The sequence below is a fragment of the Anser brachyrhynchus genome (genome assembly GCF_964034855.1).
Source record: "Anser brachyrhynchus genome assembly, chromosome: 5".
Taxonomy (NCBI): Eukaryota; Metazoa; Chordata; class Aves; order Anseriformes; family Anatidae; genus Anser; species Anser brachyrhynchus.
Window position 1 is genome coordinate 65857280 of NC_137699.1, and position 19605 is coordinate 65876884.

The 19605-nt window shown below is 47.7% G+C and overlaps 1 long non-coding RNA gene across 4 annotated transcripts; it reads right to left on the bottom strand.

Annotated features, from left to right (window-relative positions):
- Window positions 1-1586: 1586 nt before the first annotated feature.
- LOC308195915 lies at window positions 1587-17525 on the bottom strand. 4 transcript variants are annotated; one of them, XR_013951925.1, is made up of 6 exons: window positions 13411-17525; window positions 7193-7499; window positions 4802-4913; window positions 3698-4169; window positions 2604-3083; window positions 1587-2466 (listed from the first exon to the last, which is right to left on the bottom strand). It is a non-coding gene; the product is annotated as an uncharacterized lncRNA (long non-coding RNA). The 4 variants fall into 4 exon arrangements; XR_013951926.1 differs by having other exon boundaries at window positions 2604-2741; window positions 13411-17518; XR_013951927.1 differs by lacking the exon at window positions 13411-17525 and adding an exon at window positions 7972-9283.
- Between the last annotated feature and the right edge of the window lie 2080 nt (window positions 17526-19605).

Below are 19605 nucleotides of genomic sequence, written 5' to 3' on the forward strand. Positions count from 1 at the left end.
CCGACTTTTTCCTATTTCTACAACGTGATCTAATTACAGATTGGATCTCTTTTTCTTTACTGGGAGGGTAAACCCCGCCTGGACGCCTACCTGGGCAGCCTGCTCTAGGGAACCTGCTTTGGCAGGGGCTTGGACTGGGTGACCTTCAGAGGTCCTTTCCAACCTCAACCCTTCTGCGATTCTGTATGGTGCTGCGCTTCGGATTTAGGGTGAGAATAGTACTGATAACACACTGACGGCTCAGTTGTTGCTGAGCACTGCTTGCTCTAAGTCGAGGACTTTTCAGTTTCTTATTCTGCCCTGCCAGCAAGGGGGCTGGGGGTGTGCAAGGAACTGGGAGGGGACAGAGCCAGGACAGCTGACCCAAACTGGCCGAAGGGATATTCCTCTCCATCCCATATGGCGTCACACTGAGCAATTCCTAGGGGGTAGCTGGCTGGGGTGGCGGGGAGACTGCTGCTCAGGGACAGGCTGGGAGTGGGTCAGCAGGTAGTGACAAATTGCTCTGTGCATCACCTGCTTTGTAATTCCTATTATTATTATCTTTATTGTTTCTCTTCCTTTTCTGTCCTGCCACATTAAACCACAACATTCTCCTAAAAGAGGACTTCTGCACACCAGCTGTTTCCTTGTAGGAAGAATTAGCAGGCATTGAGAAGTGCTGGAACACTTAAGTAAATTGGCACCTGCTACAGTGAACAACGATTCTGTCAATAGAGATAATACAGCTTGTTACAATATTATAATGGTCTGATGACTCCCTTGACTTCATTGTAATCACAGTATCTGAACAGCAAAGGGCCCTGACATACGTGAACACATGAAAAAATCACTGGAGAGGTGCCTCCATTAACTCCGAACTCAGCATCTCCTCTCCCACACCCCCCGTCTAGCACAGCACTCCTGCAAGGACGGTTTCATGTCAAGAGGTATGGTAGGAAACCTAGCGAGAGGGAAAGCCCCGTTAAGATGATCTTACCCAGCCATCTTACTATTATTACAAATATATTCCAATTTCAAAAAAGAGAGAAGATCTACATCTGAAAAATATCATAAAAAATTATCAGCTACCAGTGATCTGATAAATTCTGAATGCAAATATGGATAACACCACAATATGATATCAAAACTGTATTAGAAACACTTAAAATGAATAAAACTTTCATCTAAATTGCTAGAGTTTGTGTTCCCCAGCTGATTTACTTCAGGTGTGGCCTCACCAGGGCTCATATTCAGAATAAGTAATTTTGGAACTAATTCACATATATATATATCTGCAGAGTTTTGATCACTACTCTAAGAAGTCTGCAGAATGACACAATGAACATCGCCCGTACTGTCTCCTACATTCCCATTCAGTCATCTTACTCACATCAAGTAGCGAACACATTGTTATATACCAAAAAGAAAAAACAAAGCAAACAAAAAAAAAGGACTTATTTCTGTTCTTACCTTAAAGCAGCAGCGATAGTTACAAATATGATTTAAACATACATCACAAAGTACTCCTGGCAGTGTCATGTCCGCAGACACCAAGGGCTCAGCACACGTACACACAAACACGAAGTCAGCTTTGCATTCTGTCACAGGGTTAGTTGGCATTTTATGAGTGCAAGTTCTTACATTAAGATGATCAAAGTAATAAAAAGCATTTTGAATTGTTAACGATGGAAAAGTAGCTTAAACATTCATAAAAGCTTTATTTTTTGTCATTTGCTTGGAGTCTTCCAGTGGTTTATAAAAAAAGCATTAACACTAAAGAACTGAACTATCGATCATTTTGGTAGTTGTTGCAGTTAAAATTACAAAGTAAAAGACATTATAATAAAACTCTGCTTACACTCCCTTGTCATTACTGCTGCCGGCCGTTTGGCAGCCTGGCCCCACCAGGCTTTGGCCAAAGCAGAGGACGGAAGCAGGGGCTCTGCTCTCCGCTGGGACAGATGCTGCCTGCTTCCCTTGTGCTGCCTACATTTCCATTACACTTCCAGCCACTTCCCAACAGGAAAGCTGGGCAAGGCAGCACAACTTACTAGCATGATTCATAACATTTTCACGAAGTAACTAAACACCCTGGAAAACGTTTAGATAGTGCTGTCACTAGGAACAAACAAAATAAACAAATCGACCAAAACCAACCAGCACACACACAAAAAAAAAAGCTTGAGAGCACTGCAGTGCCTGACAAGGGAACAAGGAATATTCCTTCCTCATAACAACAGAGGAGGGAGACCTGCATGACAAAACACGAAGCTCATGCAAGACATTACATGCAAGTTAAAAGACCTCTGTTAACAGAGTGGGATTTGTGGTGAGGGAGCCAGTGGTGCCCCTCTCACTGAGGAACTGTTCACTGCCATTCACGGTTCCAAATGGTCACATGCAAGCAAGATAATGAGGAACGCACCACGTTTTGTATTTCATTCTCATCCTGCTTACACGGTATGGATGCACAATGCTCTTGTTCTGTAAGATAAGACATGGAAGGCTCTCCGTGTGGTGCTTCAGTCACCAGGCTCATCGCTGCTTTATAAAGCACATGATCCGTAAATACCATTTTGTGCCCTTTTCACCCCCCTGACGACTGAGCTCTTGTAGCGTACCTCAGGTGCAGCGCAGGAGCTGCTGTGCTCTTCACACAGCCAAGTCAGGGCAGCTGGCTGTTGGATGAGCTTCAAGGGAACTCCAAGTTCTCTGAACTTGCCCAAGTTCTCATCAACTCTGCTGTCTCTTGCAGCAACCTAGGTGTGAAAAATGCAATTTCAGAGGAGCTGAATGCAACCACCAGGCTTGCACAAGGGCTCCTAGTGCTATTAGCTCCTCAGCACAAAAAGGCCCTGTGACATGGGGCTGAAGCTCCAAGCCCGTCCCAGCTGCAGCCCGGGGCGTCGAGCAGCAGCTCAGCAGGCACCAGGCATCGGTCTGCGCTGAGCTGGGGAGGGCAGGATTGCTGCTCGGTACCGAGAGCACCTCCAATGCTCGCCGCAGGGTCCAGGTACGTGCTTGAAGACCCACAGAAACACCAAAGCACCCACTGGAAAGGATGTGGTTTAGCTCCTCTTCAGTGCCAAGGGTCTCCACCTCTGGAAGAAAGGGTTAATGGCTGCTGGCTTAATTAGTGCAACATGAATGAACAACATTTTTGTGAGCTTGAGGGTAAATTAAGACAACGTTTAGTTCTGCTTCTTATTAGCTCTGCATAAATTCTCCCAGGAGCCTAATTAGCTCTGTCACAGTAAACATCTCCTCTATTTACACAGGGGAACGTATTCCTTTTCTATAGGTTTTGCCCTTGCAATAAGCATCATTAGGAAATACCGCCCCCTCCCACCCCTCCCGCAGGGCACTGGGTGCCGCAGCGCAGGGTCTGCTGCCCTGTGCCCCCCAGCCCTGGCTGCGAGCAGTTCCCCGCAGCCAGCCCACAGCCGCCTGCGTGACCCCGAGCCCCCCTCCAGCACAGGGGCAGGGGGCTCAGCCGGACACCCCAGGGTACACTGCCTCAGTGCTGGGACCCGGGGCTCCAGGAGGCAGCAGGCTTCCAGCCACGCATCTCACCGTGAGTTACGAGACTGCATTGCCAGAGTCGCCCAAGCAAACAAGCTGGGCTTGCCAAGGCAAACTTGTTTCCCCCCAAGCAGTCTTCAAAATAAAGTGGCTATAAGGAAAAATAAATAAATAAGAAAGAAAAAGCCAACACCTGGGAACACTATCAAAAGGCAGTGGACTCTCTTTCACTGGGAAAAAAGAATTGACTGATTTCAAGTCTTCTTTTCAGATCTGGGCACTTCCATCATGTGAAATCATTGCGGTATACGGCTTATCTCCTGGGCTTCTCTCCGGCCTGAGGTAGGTTAGATTACTTCTCATGTCAGTGCTGGCACTGGAGTCCCACTGCCTGGCACGGAGCACCAGCCGCAGTTGCTGCTGGCGATGGCGGCGTGCTGTGCCAGCCCTGCCCGGCCAGCAGCCCCCGGGTCCGAGGGGACCGGCCGCGTCTGGCCTCTGCTCACAAGAAGTAACGTCCCAGCCGTGCGACCTCTGCTTATCCATGGGATTTTCAGAGTAAGCGTCAGCATCTCTCCACTGCCACCAGCACATCTTCAAGCTCTACCACCACTCAGGGATTTTATAATGCAGAACTTCTCTTCCTGAGAGTAACAGCCATACACCTTGAAGGAATAATCACAAGTAAAATTGGCTCTGTACATTAATTATCTTTAGGCATTTGTTCCAAAGTGCAGGTAGTCATTTTTCTGTTTTAACATTTATAGTTCTGTGCAAAGTACTTCATTATGCAGAAAGATCCCAATTCAGTCAGGTTCTTCCTCCCCTCTCAGTTTTTACGTAGACCTTTCAGACTTTTTACTCTGAAGGAAAGTCTCAAATATGTGCTGAGTCAGAAGGGAAGGTGCTGCAGCTCACAGAACAACGCGGTGAGGGGCGACCCCCGTTCTCTGTGCCGGGCGCTGGTGGTCCCCATCCGACTGTCAGCCTTCCCCTAGTCTTGGGTGAAGACATTAAGAAGAACTGCCCCCAAGGGATGCTACCCGTAACTCTCTGGGTTTCCTAATGCTGAGCACAGCCTTCCAAGCCCCAAGACCCTCCCAGCCCTCACCCTCCACCAGCCCCCCACCCGCCTGCAGCTCCCTGCGGGGATGCTGCTGGAGACCGCAGCGGGTGTCTGCGGCCTGACTGGGTGACGTTTGCTGCTCTGCCCTTAGCTGGTAAGCTAAAGTTTAGAAGAAAAATGGTGCAGATTACATAGTACGAAGAATTATTGGCTACAAAATTGTGAACACACCTTTTGAAGCATTTTCCTCACTCATTACAGCAAGTTGCAAGACAGACACCTGCCACCCTGGTGTTCAGTATTACAGGGGTATATTTAACATCAGGCCTGGAGGGTGGATCACCTGAGAAATACATGGGAACAGTCTCTGCAATATGACTTGTTGACAATTGCATTTTTAGTACCTTTCACTACTAGAAATAGTGTCTGAAGTGTTTTGCAACTCTCAGGCAAAGCTCTCCAGGTGAAGAAATGAAAAAAAAGATCAAGTTACAGGGCTGCCAACAGACCCCCTCCAGCTCAGCAAGAAGCAGGGGATTAGGGGCTGCTGGGCCCCGTGGGTGCCGCCAGGGACACCATGCACCGCCCGGGACACCATGCACCGCCCGGGACACCGGTGGTCCTGCTGCCCCCGGACAGCGGCACTGCGGGCTCGCAAGGCCGAGCAGGTCCCAGCCCCGGTGCTTTGGTTCACTGGGAGCTTTCACTGCACAGCGGTGCCACCTCGCTTAGCTTGCCCGAGCTTGGGCTAGACAAAGCAAAGGAGATGATTTCTCCAGACTCTGCCACAGCAGCAGGCATGGTCTGCGATGGCAGCTGAAGCAGAGATGGGCGCATGCTGTGACTGTGGGAGAGGGATACTCACGCAGCAGGAGTGCACATCTCCTCTTTTCCAGGGCGTAAGTAGAAAGCATTTGTCATTAGCTCAGAAGAGTATGAAAGCTCCCAGGAACCTCACACTTAGGTTCTCTGAAGAGCCTCTGCCCTGGAGTGCTCTCCTAGCTCCAACAGATTTCTCTGGAGTCTGATTAAACTCATCATTTGTCACTGAAAGTGTCATAAAATATTTATGACACAGCTGATATTTAAAGATCACAGTAGAAATTTCTAATAACCACTGTAACACAGTGGAAGCACAATCTGATTGACACAGTCAGAAAATTGAAATACTAGAGCAAAGAAACACTCTGATGCACCCACTAATTAGTTATCCACAATTCCTGGGGTAAAAGTTGCACACTCAGACCCTATCCAAAGACTTTCGTGCAGCCACTACCGCTGCGCAGGACATCTAAGATGTACAGACAGACGGATGTTCCAACTTCCATTTGGAAGTTCTGCCTAGACTTCACATATATCAGGTTTTATACTTCACAATGTTGCCTAATCTAATTTGATTTCTTTAAGTGTTTTGCCCTCCAAATAATAAAGGATTAGAGGGTAATAAAGGACTATGAGATAGTCCTTAGATGCACTGCCAGATCACAACATGCCTTCTATTAGGAGAAGCAAAGAATAGCCTTCTCCATCGTCTGGCAGAACTCAAAGTCACCTTTCAGAGCTCTGTCCTCCCACCACAAGCTCAAGTACCTTTGTTTATGCACTGTTGCTCAACTTAAAGGAAGTGAAGCTCCAAGAATGTTATTTTAAAACTGTTGTCTCTGCTATTACTTGTCACAAATAAAGTTACCTAACTAATATTTAATGACTGATCATCGAGCTGGGATTGAAGAATTCTGACTGCCCACCTGCATGTCATTGACATCTGTCTCATGCTTGTTTTATGCATCCTGGACGTGTCGCAGGAGAGTTACTTCAGCCCAGAGGCCTGACTTCCCTGGCACTGAAATCTTGCAGAACCTCAGGGACAAACTGTCTAAAGCTCTTTCAGTCTCAGCACTGATTCAAGCCATCTCCCACATTTGCTATACAAATGCAAAAGAATAATTGACTCTGCACTGAAGGCAGTAAATTTTTCAGCCTCTCTACACCAGCTTTACTCTTAGGGAACTTTCATTGACTCAGTATAGGTGAAGAGAAATTCTGCTGACAGTTTTGCAATTGGAAGTGTTTTCTGAAAAAACATTAAAAAACAAACAATGAGTTTGCTTTCATTGCTTTCAGTATGGTAAGACCTGCAGGAAAGATTTCTACAATGCCACTCCTTTCTAACAGAAGTGCTTTTTACAGAGGAAAAAAGTGCACTCCTTTCATATTTTGGGTTTAATGCGTTCTTCAGTTCTAGTTTCTAACATGGTACATAAAACTCTTTCCTTAACTTAAGAGTTGCAGAGTTATAGTTGCATCACTACTAAAAAAAATAATTTAAAAAAATCAGATGTTCACAGTTAGTTGCGATAAAATGGCTTTTTAATAGCCTGCACCATTAACTACAGATATTTTAAAACTATAAAAGAGCTGTAATAACAACAAATTGTTCAAGAAAAAAAGGCAACTGATGTAACTGCTTCCAAAGTAGGGAGCCAAAAAAAATATATTTTTCTCAGAGAAATGAATGAGTCACAGTAGAACATCTATGATCATAGAAAAACACTAGATTTAGTCACTGGTAAATAACACAGTTATAAAGGAGCAAATACAAAAGGATTCCTCACCACTCACCTGGAGACTTTTACAGTCAGAAGGTATCTTTATGATTACACGATCTGTCCTGCACAGCCCTGGCACTGGGCCTCCTGGTGGCATTTCCTTCCTGAATGGGACGAGCTCCTTCACGAAAAGCACAGTTGAGCCCACCCAAGCAGGCGCAGTGACTTGGAGGAGGATGTTCCAACAGCTGAGTATCCTCACTGCCGGAAGGGATGCATTTCTTTCCTGAATTTGTTCATCTTCAGATGAAGTCATTGCACACTCATACCTTTATCTTTTTCTCTGAAGATCCATCTATTCCACATCACCATGTAGATACCTATAGACAAGAAGCTTTAAGGTGCTTTGATTAAAAAAAAAAAAGTAGCTGAACTCCTTAAGCCTTTCTTTATCGAATGTTACAAAATCTCCCCTTATTGTTTGACCTTCACATGGAAGCGCCTGCAGGTATCAAGCATGGGCATGGCTCTAGTGACAGACTTCCAGTCTCTGTACAGGTAGCTTTTATGAGGCATCTCTGTCTGCACGATCCTAGATCACACATGCACTTTTAGTCACAACGTCACACTCTTTCACCTTTAGCTTGTGGACAAATTCAGTTTTCAAGAGATTCAAAACGTCTCCAGTTGAGCACCTAACTTACAGAGGAATAACATCAAAGCTACACGAGGCTGACAGGGGTCTTGCCTGGTTGAGCTCTGAACACCTCCAAGAATGCAGCCCCCAGCCTCTCTGAGCCTCTCTTCCTGTTTTTGACCACCTCAGGATGAAAGGCTTTTCCCTACATCTACCTGGCACGTTCCTTGCTGCTGTTCCTGCCGCTGCCTCTCATCCTTCCAGCGTTCCTCAGGAAGCACCCGGCTCTGTCTTCTCCATGGGGAGCTGGAGGAGGTAGAGGGATCCTCCAGCCCTCCTCCGGGCTGCACAAACCCACTTCTCAGCCTCTCCTCACACATTCCCATGCTCCAGCTTCATTTTTTCTAATCTTCTTTTGTTGTTTTGTTTTGAGTGGAGGGGGCACAATTCAATTTTCCCAGCTTCTCTTTGAGAGATACTTAATTATAGCTTTTTTTCCTTTCTTTCCCCCTTACACATACTACAAAAAAGGCAAAGATTAAGATGGTCTACTATCAAAACATCTGAGACAGCTGTACAAATAGCTCCATAGGAATATCCCAGATGAGCAGACAGGCTATTAAACTCTATGTCTGTGGATTGGTCTAGCGTAGATCAAGAAGATACTGATCAGCTGGTATTGTTCAGCAGCAGGGAAGTCATTTGTCTTCAATATGAACACAATGCTCCTATTGTTGCACATCAGCTGGGGACCAGCCCTGTTATTGTGGCATTGATTGGTTGGTTTTGAGAGGGCAGGGGAGAGGTCTGAGTTTTAAGTACAGCTGAAAATCATGTGAGGGAACAGCGAGCAGGGAATACGTCACAGGAACAGCCCGTTAAAAGGAGTGTTCTAGTACCTTTATACCTAGAATAACAACTCCATCACCGTCCACAGATAACAAGCCCCACATCCTCTCCACATACGTGACCAAATGAAGAGAAGGCCGCTCTGCAGGCTGATCCCTGCTCCTTCACATGTGCCAGTACCTGGGTCAGCATCAAAGCACTTTGTGTGCTTATGTGACCGAGCTGCTTGGCCTGATGCGTCCCACATCTGTCCCAAGAGTAATGCTGTGCACGCAGGTCCTACCCAGTGACCCAGCTGCACTGGGGGAGGCAGCCCTCCCCAGCAGCAGGGCAGTGCGTAGCCCAGCCCGGAGCACGGTGCTTTGTCACGCTCCCCAGCGAGGCTCAGGCAGATGGAGTCACCGTGGACCATGGCAGTGTGGGGTCAGAACCGTGCACTGCAGCAGTTGGCAGTCCCTGTCTTCCATCCATGCTGGCCATCACTGTTTGAGAGCAGTTATGATCTTTGCTGCTTTATCAGCAGTTGCCTTTTGTATTTTTCCTGAATTGCTGCAAATACCCACGAGATCTGGGGTGGGACCCTGGCACTTCCACCACACCATGCAGCACTGGACCTGCTACTGCGCTCATCAGCGGGACCTTCCCAAGCCAGTGCTTTCCAGATCCAGCGACCAGGTGCTGTACTGGCATCGAGAAACTATGAATAATATCTGAACAGCTTCTGCCAGTGATCTTACCCATAAAACTCCCAGCCTAAGAAATGTAAATAGGAACGCCACTTTCATTTAATCTTTCCTGAGTTTCTCACACACACACGATTTGGCCCATACTTTCATTGCCCCTGGTGCCACCAGGGTTATGCTGCCACTCACGCCATTCGCACACTCAGCTGTCCAGCTGTGGTGGAAGAATAAAAAGAAGTAAAGCTGTTACCAGCCCCATGGGGCAGGGCAGATAGCTCAGCTGGGCAGCAGGGCACCAGTCCTGCAGTGCTGTGCAGGCACACGGCTGCACCGAGTGGGCTCTGGCACCGACTGCAGAAGGGGGCTCCCAGGAGCAGCACCGCACCACGGCGCTGCACACAGCTGAGCAGCAAAGGCAAAACACTGCGAGCAGCAGGGTGACAGGATGGGAGGTGGGAGACAGGGCCAGCTGCATCCCTGTCACACCAAGACTCAGCACTCAGGAGATGCTTGACTCTGCATTGATTCTGCATGCTAAAACAGGTTGAAACAAAAACAGTGACAAAATATCACAGAAGAAGCAGTGACAGAGTCCTGATTCATGGGTCCCCCTCTACCGCCTAATTTGTTGTTTTGAAAAAGATCAATGCTGTTGATCTCTGCCAAAATTATGGATATGCTACTATTTGTAGATCAGTTCAGTGCATTTACAACCCCAGGAGAAATCTCACTGCCGAATTTACTCATTTTCTCATTGACACTGACAACAGTAAGCACTCCTCTCCAACACCTGGTTCTGAGGCTAAAGATCCCAAGGAAATTCTGCATCTGAAAAAGCAACCTCAGCAGAAACAGCTTTATGACATTAAGAAAGCAAATCAGATCTCAGCCTTACCCTGCTCTTTGTCCCTACTCTGCAAAGGAAGCAGCAAACACCACCTTTTCTTTGCTGGTTACTTCCAGACCAGTGCCCTAGATAGGGCTGCAAACTGCTGCTCATGCAACACACTTGGCTGTTCTGGTAGTGATACCTCATTAGATCTAGGAAGGAAACCTCACTAATCACTGCTCTGAAAATGAATTGTTTCTGCTGCTGATTATATTTAACTGTTATGATCATCATGCCAGAACTCCCCAGTTTTTGCACTGAACACACACACACCCCCTCCGACCCACTGTCTCCACCACGTGGAAACTAACACAGGCTGCCCCTAAACCAGAAGAACATGGAAACTAGGTATGTGGCCAAGCTCATTTCTTTCACTGCAAAACCTGTTTGGAGTATGCTTTGCTGCCCACCTTGTCTCCATCATCTGTAAAATGCCATCATTTACTGCATATGTGGACATGACCACTCGTGGGTAGCTGACTTGCAGGATGTCTGTCTCTGCAGCTCTTCTGCCACAATGCAGTCTGTGCTTAATGCTAGGAAATCTCCTGGTTTTCTGACTGCTGCAGGCTGTAGGAACATTTTTCATAAAGAAATTATGCTCTCTTCCTCTCACACTCTTCCTTTTGTTTGCAGGCATGACCTACAAATAGCAGCTAGGTATTAAGCTAGAGAAGAATAAAACAGTTGACGTTCACCAGAAATCCTTCTTCTGCAGTTTGACTTTGTGGCTTTGACCTAGTTTTCTTCACCCTGTCTGAACTACTCGGTTGCAGAGAAAATTGAAAAAGGACAGAGTTTCTTTGCAAATGTGGAAGTCAAGGACTTGTCTTAGAGAAGAAATCAGCTCAATTCGTGTTCCTTCAGGGACTCTGAACCCATGGACTTTCCAGTTTGGACCTCTTCCTCTTTGTAAGAACTCAGGCATTTGACACTCTTCTCACTTGCAAGCACCCCACCTGAGAGTGCTGAGCCTGTCCAGAGCACCCTGAGGCACAGGACAGCTGCAGCAGCTGCATCCTCTCAGCGCCTCAGCTGTGGAAGCAGGTACAGAAGAAACTCAGGGCATGACCTGCACCTGGAGCACCCACAGAACACCCTGTGGAATGTGGTGAAGAGCATATTTACGATGGAGAGGTAGCAACCTTACAGGCACAAGAAGTACAGCAGGAAAAAAAAATCCAGAAGAGTTGTGTTGATGCATTGTCTCCCAAATAATGCATGCTTTGGTACAGTGGGACCATTTTATATAGCAGCTAAAAGCATCTAAATCCACTCTGATATGTTCCAAAAGCACAGTGACTCAGTTGCATATGTTAGCTCATCTGTCTCCTCTTCAGATACATTTTCATCATTCACATTCCAAGGTTATATAATTTGGGGTCACACCAGGGATCCAGTGCACGGTGCAGCCCAAGGATTGCCCATCTGTACAGAGGAGATTTTCACTCACGAGGAGGCAGAGCTGGGTGATGAGAATAAGCCTTCAGATGGTGACGTATGTGACAAGTTGCTGAGAGAGCTAAAGCCAGTCAAAGCATTTCATTTGCTATGAATTGAGTAATTACATGACTCTAGGTCCAAACAGGCTTTTTATTAAGAAAATAGTTTATTTAGATCCTACAGCTGCAATTAATGCTGAACTGGCCCAGCTTTTCTGAAGCTCCTCCAAAGCTTCTCTCAAGCTATACTTACTTCTCCTTTATATCCCATACTGATGCCTGCCTACACAGAGCTATTTTAAAGTCAACAGAATAATATGAATTAAATATTTATATCAACAAATATTCAGTTGAATGTTGCCTTCCATACTGCTAGTTGATGTACAAATCTGCACTAGAAACCTCTCCTCCACAAGAGAGATTATTTCCTTTCGGTGTGAAGAAAACTGGTCAACTGAACATAAAGCATAAGCTTTATCCACCTGTTACCTAATGCATTTGCACTAAAAACAGCCTTGAATATTGTTAGATAAATGATGCCTTTTGATTAGAGGAACATTTGACTTTTGACACATGCATAATGCTTACGATGGAAGCAATGGACAAAGTACCAGCTCCGTCACCCTGTTGCAGTGACCCCTCTCAGCCGGGAACAGCAGCAGCCCAACACACAGAGCAGGGAGAGCTGCTGCCAGCCGTGTTCCTCCCCGTGCACCTTTTCACCTACAGCAACCTCAGCTCCGGGCTGAGAAGCGAGCGCACTCCAGACCTAGCTGAGGGCTTTGCCACCACCCGCCACGTCAAGGACGAGCCCGCCCCGTCTGTGCCACCAGCGCTGCCCAGGACGTGCCCGCAGCTCCCAGGCGAGGCCCAGGACAAGGCGTGCGTGCCGCTCCTCACCCCTTACACAGCGTTGTCACCTTGCATACAGCACAAGTTTGGGACACAGTGAACCCCTATTCAGGGCAGGGAATCTAATCGCTCTGCTACCCTGACACGTAAAACCTTTTACATGCTAACAGGCAAAAGTTAAGTGCACATAAGCAAAAAGCTCATACTTCCAGAGCGAGCATCTGCCCTATCAGGGAGGTGTGCTAACCTGGATTTTTCCACTGACACACAGGCAAAGCTTTTTAAGCTGTAGCACCCAGACAAGGCTACAGGCTAAATATCACCATTGTGCTATAGAGAAAGCTGAACACAATATCACAGGTCTGTGCAAATCCTGCGGGTCACGATCTGCAGGGTCCCTTGCAGTTACCGCTTTCCAAAGAACAGCTCTCCCATCGACCCCCTTGGGAGCTCTGTTTTTATTCCCACAAAGCCACTGGGCTGGAGGAAATGCGATTATTTTACCACAGAGCTCAGTTCACCCACTATATGTAACCTGCCCTCATCCATTATTTCACAGCCTGCAATTTGTATTCGCCAACTCAACACACGCCACCAGGGCGTGTAACAAAGCGCACCTGCAGCAGAGTAAGAAAATATCCCTGCGGGACCCCGCTAAGAACCACTTATATGAAATCACACCTCCTTTACCTACCACTTATTTTCCAGACCTGTTAACTAAATCAGTTTTCTGATACATTCAGCATAAGCTGCCCAGGCGCTGCCGAGGGCTAATCCTCCCGCACCCAGCGATGTCACCTCCAGCACCCGGCGACAGAGAACACCCCGGGGCCACCCCTCCCCGCACCCCATCCACCTCCTCCCACAGCACCCCACACGCCCTTCCCACCCCTCCTGTCTGGGGCTGAGCAGCCTCACTCAGCAGCTTGTTCCTCCTACCCTCACTGCCAGAGACCTCTCCTCCAAGCTCAGCATGAACTCTTCTTACTGGATCACGACAAAGCCCAGCCCAGCCTTTACCCACAGCTCGTTTTAAAGCCCTCCTCGACACGGCCCTTTTCGGCCTCTCTGGCTGCAGGTGGAAGCAGCTCTCCCCCAGGGCCATCTGATGATCGCCACGGCTCTTCTTGGGGCTGCCTCCTGCTGGCACCACACGCTCAGACAAGGCGTCCTGGGCCAGCTGTGGGCTCTAGCAGCACAAAAGCACAATGTCGTGTTTCTTGCAGGGCTCATTCATGTTTGTGCCCCCTCATCCACAAGTCACTACTTTTCCCATCACAGCAGGACATGACTAAGATGTATTTATCTTGGGATGCCCAGTAAGCCCAGAATCCTCTGACGAAGGGCTGGCAGCTGTTCCTTGTCCTGCATTAGCAAGCTCAGCCTCGCTGAGTGCATTAGCTTCTACTTACCCTCTATTCCCAGAGCAGGCTTCCAGCCTGCCAGCACAGCATGGGCTGGAACCAGACACAGGCCCTGACACTCAGCCAGGCCGTATCCTGCCAACCCAGCCATCATCCATTTGTGGCTATACATTTCTGCCGCTGTTTAATAGAAGTACGCTAGCACAACTTTTGCCTAATGTTTTTAAACAACAACATCATGTGAGGCAGTGATTGAACTGCCATGAAGCAATGCCTGAGCTACGCTGCATCGCCCCTTCGCAGGCCTTTAGCCCACAACGCGTGCAAGGCAGAGGGCAGGAGCCCGCAGCTTCCCATGCCCCTGCGCGTGGTTTCAGCGGTGCTGAGCGGGGAGGAGCCCGCTGCCCTGGGGAGATGAAGCCTGTGCCAGGACACCCGCCTCGCCCCTTTGCCCATGGGCAGAGCCGAGCCGAGCCACCCACACCAGGCGAAGCTCTGCCGGCAGCTTCAATTTGCAGGGGCTGAAGGAGAGCGGCCTCCTTGAGAGCCGGGAGGCAGCGGTGCTGACCTCCAGAAAACGCTCCTCGGTTGTGTTTGAACTTCTCTGGAAGGTGCTGCTATCGGTCTGCTTTGCCTGAATTTCTCGGTTCACCTGGATACGCTCAGAGCATGGTGTGTCAGGCAAGGTGTGCACTGCCCCAGCAAATGCTGCGCTGCTCTGTTGGTCTTCTGCCTGCACCTCCGGCTGCCTGGTGGCCTGCAGAGTGTGCCGAAGGGCCTGGGGGGCTTCCCCCCCCCCAGCAAAACCGCTTTGCACCATCACGTGCCCCTCTGGCAGAGCTGCCCAGCCTCGTGCAACTACTGCCACCTCTTCCATCCACTTTTGGGACTGTTTATTACCTCTTCTCCTGTCCCGATCTAAGCTCTTCTCTTTTTCTTTGTGTCTCCACTGCTCCCGGAGGCAGGGCAGGAGATGGCCTCATCCTGGCGGGGCGCAGCCGCGGTGCGGAGCTGGGAGCTGGCGCAGCCAGCCCTGCTTGGAGCGGCAGCCACGTCCTCTGCCTCGCAGCCTGCTGCCGTGCCGGGAGCGCTGCCCACAGGGTGACTCCTGCTGTGGGTTAATTACCCTTGCTGGGCTTTATTCATTCTTTTATTGCATTCATTTCTTGTATTTATTTCCCTTCAGGACTCACAACTGGAATATCCAAATGAAAATGTGAAAGTTAGAAACCACAAGCATACATTTTAGGCGGTTTGGGTTTTCTCACACAAGCAGTGCAGTTTGTCTTGGAAATGCTCAGTAAACAGCTGAGCTCACATTTAAAGTAACATTTGCACTAAATGAATGTTTTGCTGCACCGTAACACTGATTCTGTTATTTTTAAAGCTAAAGTTGCCACAAAAAACTCTCTTGAAAATGAAAACATTTTCAATACATCAGTTATGTTTTGCTTTCATGCTTTTATTTATTTATTTATTTATTTATTTATTTTTATAAGGTTGTATCTGGTACACGAAAACAGCAAGCCGATAAGGAAAGGATTATTTACTCACAAGGAAGCTGTAAATGTTCTTTTTTCACTTTCTGAATGTAAATATTTGCTTTCTGGTGTTTGCTGAGAGGCATGTACTAGCTTCCAGACTGAAGAGCATCACCACAAATAAACAGCAGGCACGCTGGCACTGCGGCCAGCAGCAGTACCCCTCAACGCGTGCCACGCGGCTTGCCTTGGGCAGCGCGGAGGCCACGCACTGGCCGTGGGGATGCTTTTTGCCCAAAACCCCACCGAGGAGCAGAGCGCAGTGCCACGCACAGCACCGCCAGCAGGCTGCCCTGGATCCCCGAGTCCTGCACGTTGAGCCTAAAAAATACCTTACTTTGGTGATTAAAATATAATTGATCAGTGTCCAGTTGTAAAAGGCGGTTTAAAAATCAAACAGCAAAGGTAACTTTGATACCAGGGACCATTTGTGCTACTGCTCCACACTGGCAGTCAAATGACAATAACCATCCCAGCAAATGCCACTGGAGGAGCCTCAGGAAGCTCTAATAAGGTGATGAAAATGTGAGTGCAACTCAGAAAGTTAACAGGAATAGCAGGCAAAGTCCTGCAGTTCAGCCCGCCTGTCATCGCTATTAAGTAGGAGGTGTTTGAAGGGACCTTGAAATGGATGGGAGCGTGTAAAGATAATCTGTTAGCTCAGTCATCACCTCTGTCAGCTGCCAGGAGGTCTGCGCACACCTTCGCCAGAAGTAATGAAAGCGGGGTTATTTTTGTCACTTATCCCGAGGCCACAGGTGAGGAGCTGCGCTCGGCGGGGGGGGGGGGGGGGGGGTCAGAAGCGGTGCCCCCACGGCTGCCTCCAGGGGCTGGCCTTGTGCCGCCGTGTGCCGTGGCTGCCCAGGTACGGGGCAACTTGATCAATTTACAAGGATTCTAAACATTCACATTTAAGTTTGCTCAAAAGAAGAAAAACAAACAAACAAAAAAAAAGATGCTTATTGCCTGGTGGTATGTACTTTAGTTTTTACTTCAACTGGTACAACTGAAAACATTCAGTTTTTTTCTATCAAATGGTGGATAACTTCATCTGAGAATATGCATTTTGGATGAGTTAATACTCTTTCACAGCACAGGGTATACAAAATGTTACCTGTCAGAGAACTGCTGCATGCCCATGAGAAAACGAGCTGGCAAACCTGCATATAAACACTCAGAAAACTTACATATGTAGCCAGAAAAATCAGGCTGAAACAATGAGTAATGATATGACAGTGTGAAAGAAAGAAGCTTCTTCCAAATATGACAAACTTACTTGGAGAAGTTAATTCATTTTATTACAGTAAAACATGATTGACATCATGCACATTTTCTCCTAATTTGTGCTTTTGTTTTGTTTGTTATTTATACAGCGTTCTATAAAATGTGAAGACTTCGATCTACGGATGTCAATGAACTTCCATTTTTTCCTTCAACAGATTAAATCTTTTTATTTCTGCACTTAAAATAAACATGACAAACAAGCAAAAGAAGAACGGGGTGGAAAGGCCACACTTTGGGATCTGAAGGACCACGTTTAGGGAGGTGAGAGCAGAAGGGCAGGCTTGCGAGGAGCTCCCATGCGGTGCAGGAGCCGTGCAGAGTGCCCAGGCTGTCCTTCGTCCCCGTGCCCTGGCCAGGAGCCAGCCACCACCTCCTGCCAGGGACGTGCTCCTCTGCACGAGCACACTCCAGCCGCGTGCTGCGTCTCTGCTTGCTCCTCTTACTTTGTTTTGAAGTATTTCCCTTCAATGTTGCCACAGAAGCTATATAATTAGATATTTTATTTACATGGATAAATGAGGTAATTATCCTTACTTATACATTACTATACAATCCATCCATTTTAATTGGATTATGTAAGTAATTGGACAGCAATGTGCTAAGCAGAGAGAACAGCAGATGAAAACGCTGGCTCTTTTACACAGAGTTCAACCACTATACAGAAGCATATGATAATGTATAATAAGAGCAACTCATTACAAATCATTACTGCCAAGGAATTGTTTCCAATCATATAAGTGATTCTCTTTCTATGCTTTCATTACCAGGTCTCCATAGCTTTAATATTCCTGCTTTTGCAAGCATTGTATTTTGGGATACATTGACAGCTTCATTTTTGCCCATTATCATGCAATAGTCTCTCAGTTTTCTTAAATTTCCTCATTAGGTTTGTTTCCCCTACTGTGAGTTCTTCTCTTTCTAATTTGATATGAAACAATTTCTTGGGGTTTCATCACATGAGCAAGTGTGTGCTCGCATGCACGCTGCCTCTTTGGACTTCATTGTCACCTGTAGACTTCTACCCAAAGCTTCCTGCACTGGCAAGAGCCTCTGCCAATTCTGGGGCTCACCCACATCACCATGACGTCTGCCAGGAGTCTGCTTGCCTCCTGCTGAAAACACCAATACACCAATTGCTGACACCACAGACCTTGTGGTGTCAAAAATCCTGTTCTTTTACAGTGCGTTTTTTCTTCTTCCTAAATGATTTCTCCAAAGCAGGAGCCGCTTCCTTGTTTGCTTTCTGCGCATCTGCAAAATACATGTTTTACAGAGCAAATAACTGTGTTGTGAAAAGCCAGCTGCACTTTTAGGTTGGGGACAGGAGAAAGAAACGACATGTTTTGCTTCAGTTTGCATGGGCCAGTCTCTCAGCTGATCTGTGTTCTCTGCCTGTTAGTATGTCCATCGCTACATGCTTTAAAATACATTCTTGGCTTGAAGTTGTGTCCTGATGTTATCCCTGGGACAGTTTTAAAATCTTCTTCTGGTTTCTGCAGAGGTCTGGCAGGTACAGTGCTGCCTTCCCAGGGTGCTAAGTGTGCTGGTCAGTAACTGCAGTATTTTGGTGATATATTAAAATGTCTTGTAAACCAATTTGCAGCAGTGAGTGATTGCTCTGCTTGAAAGACTTCAATTTTCGTTTCTTATTTTTCAAAGCAGATACTTATTATAATACAGGTTATTAAACATCAGAGGTTTATCTTGTATTGAGACAATTTACCTTCTTTTAAAGGCTCATAAATGCTTTATTGTGCATGGTTCTGAATAAATATTTGATTCCACATGAGATCTGTATTCTTGCTCTGGAAGCCATAGAGTTGTGAAGGAGCTGTTACCCACTTCTCACTGCTCCTCACACAAGGGCCATCTTCCAAAGCGTCCTGTTACCTCGGTTAGGTGTCAAGCAGCCCGGGCAGCCGGTGCCGCTCGCCTCTGCCTTGTGCCGGGTGCCACACGCGTGTGCCTGGGGATGGCTGCAGGAGGTCCAGAGCCCCTTGGGGCCAGCAGGTGCTCGGGCCTTGTTTCTAGGGGAGAGCCGAGGGCGAGGGTCACAAGAGGAGTGCCTCGTTTACACGGGGAAATCTGCCTTCCGTTGAGATGACCACATCCACTTTCCCAAGGAGATTCTGTTTCTTTGGTGTTAAAGAAATTGTCTTGAGAGCATATGTGACGCAAAAAGGCAGCAGGGGAACACAGCCGTGATTCCTCAGTCTTCGAGACTATCACGTACCATAAAGCCCTTGGCAGACAATGAGCAGGCGGAGGGGCAGGGACAGCCCCCCAGGGTGACACACAGCCGCACGGTTTGGGGATGCAGGCAGGAAGCGGAGCGAGAACAGGCACCTGGCAGCCCAATATGCTTTGGTCCCTCCGTGCAGTGATTCCCTATTTAAAGGAGAGTGCTCCAGAGGTGTTGGGGCAGACATGGAAAACATTCTGGCCACAATATTACTTCCACGTGCAGCTCCCAACAGTAATTTTAGGCACAGCAACTCCAGCAGCTGTTGCCCTCGAGTGCTGAGCCGGCTGTCCCATGTCACAGCGAGGCCTCAGTCCTCTCTGAAAGGCCGTGGAGACCTGGGGAGATCCTGGTGTGGTGGAAAAGGCAAAGCCCGTGCCCTTCTTCAGGTAAGATCAGAGGGAGAACCCAGGTTGCTGCAGACAGGTCAGCCCCAGGCTCCTGCAGCTTGTGGGAGGCACCCGGCAGCAGCAGCGGGTTGCCTGCCTGCACGCCCAAACACAGCCCCAGCCAAAGAAATGGAAGCCCAGTAAGAAAAAAAAGATGTCACACATGATATAAAAATGTTTTCCCGTGAGGTCTTCATTTGTCACACGATATGCTGACACGCAAATATGAAGCAGGGACATGAACTTCATCCCTGGTGAAAGGAAACTGTCCCTGGTTGTCCTGACCGATGGTAAAATCAGGCTCAGGCTGGGAT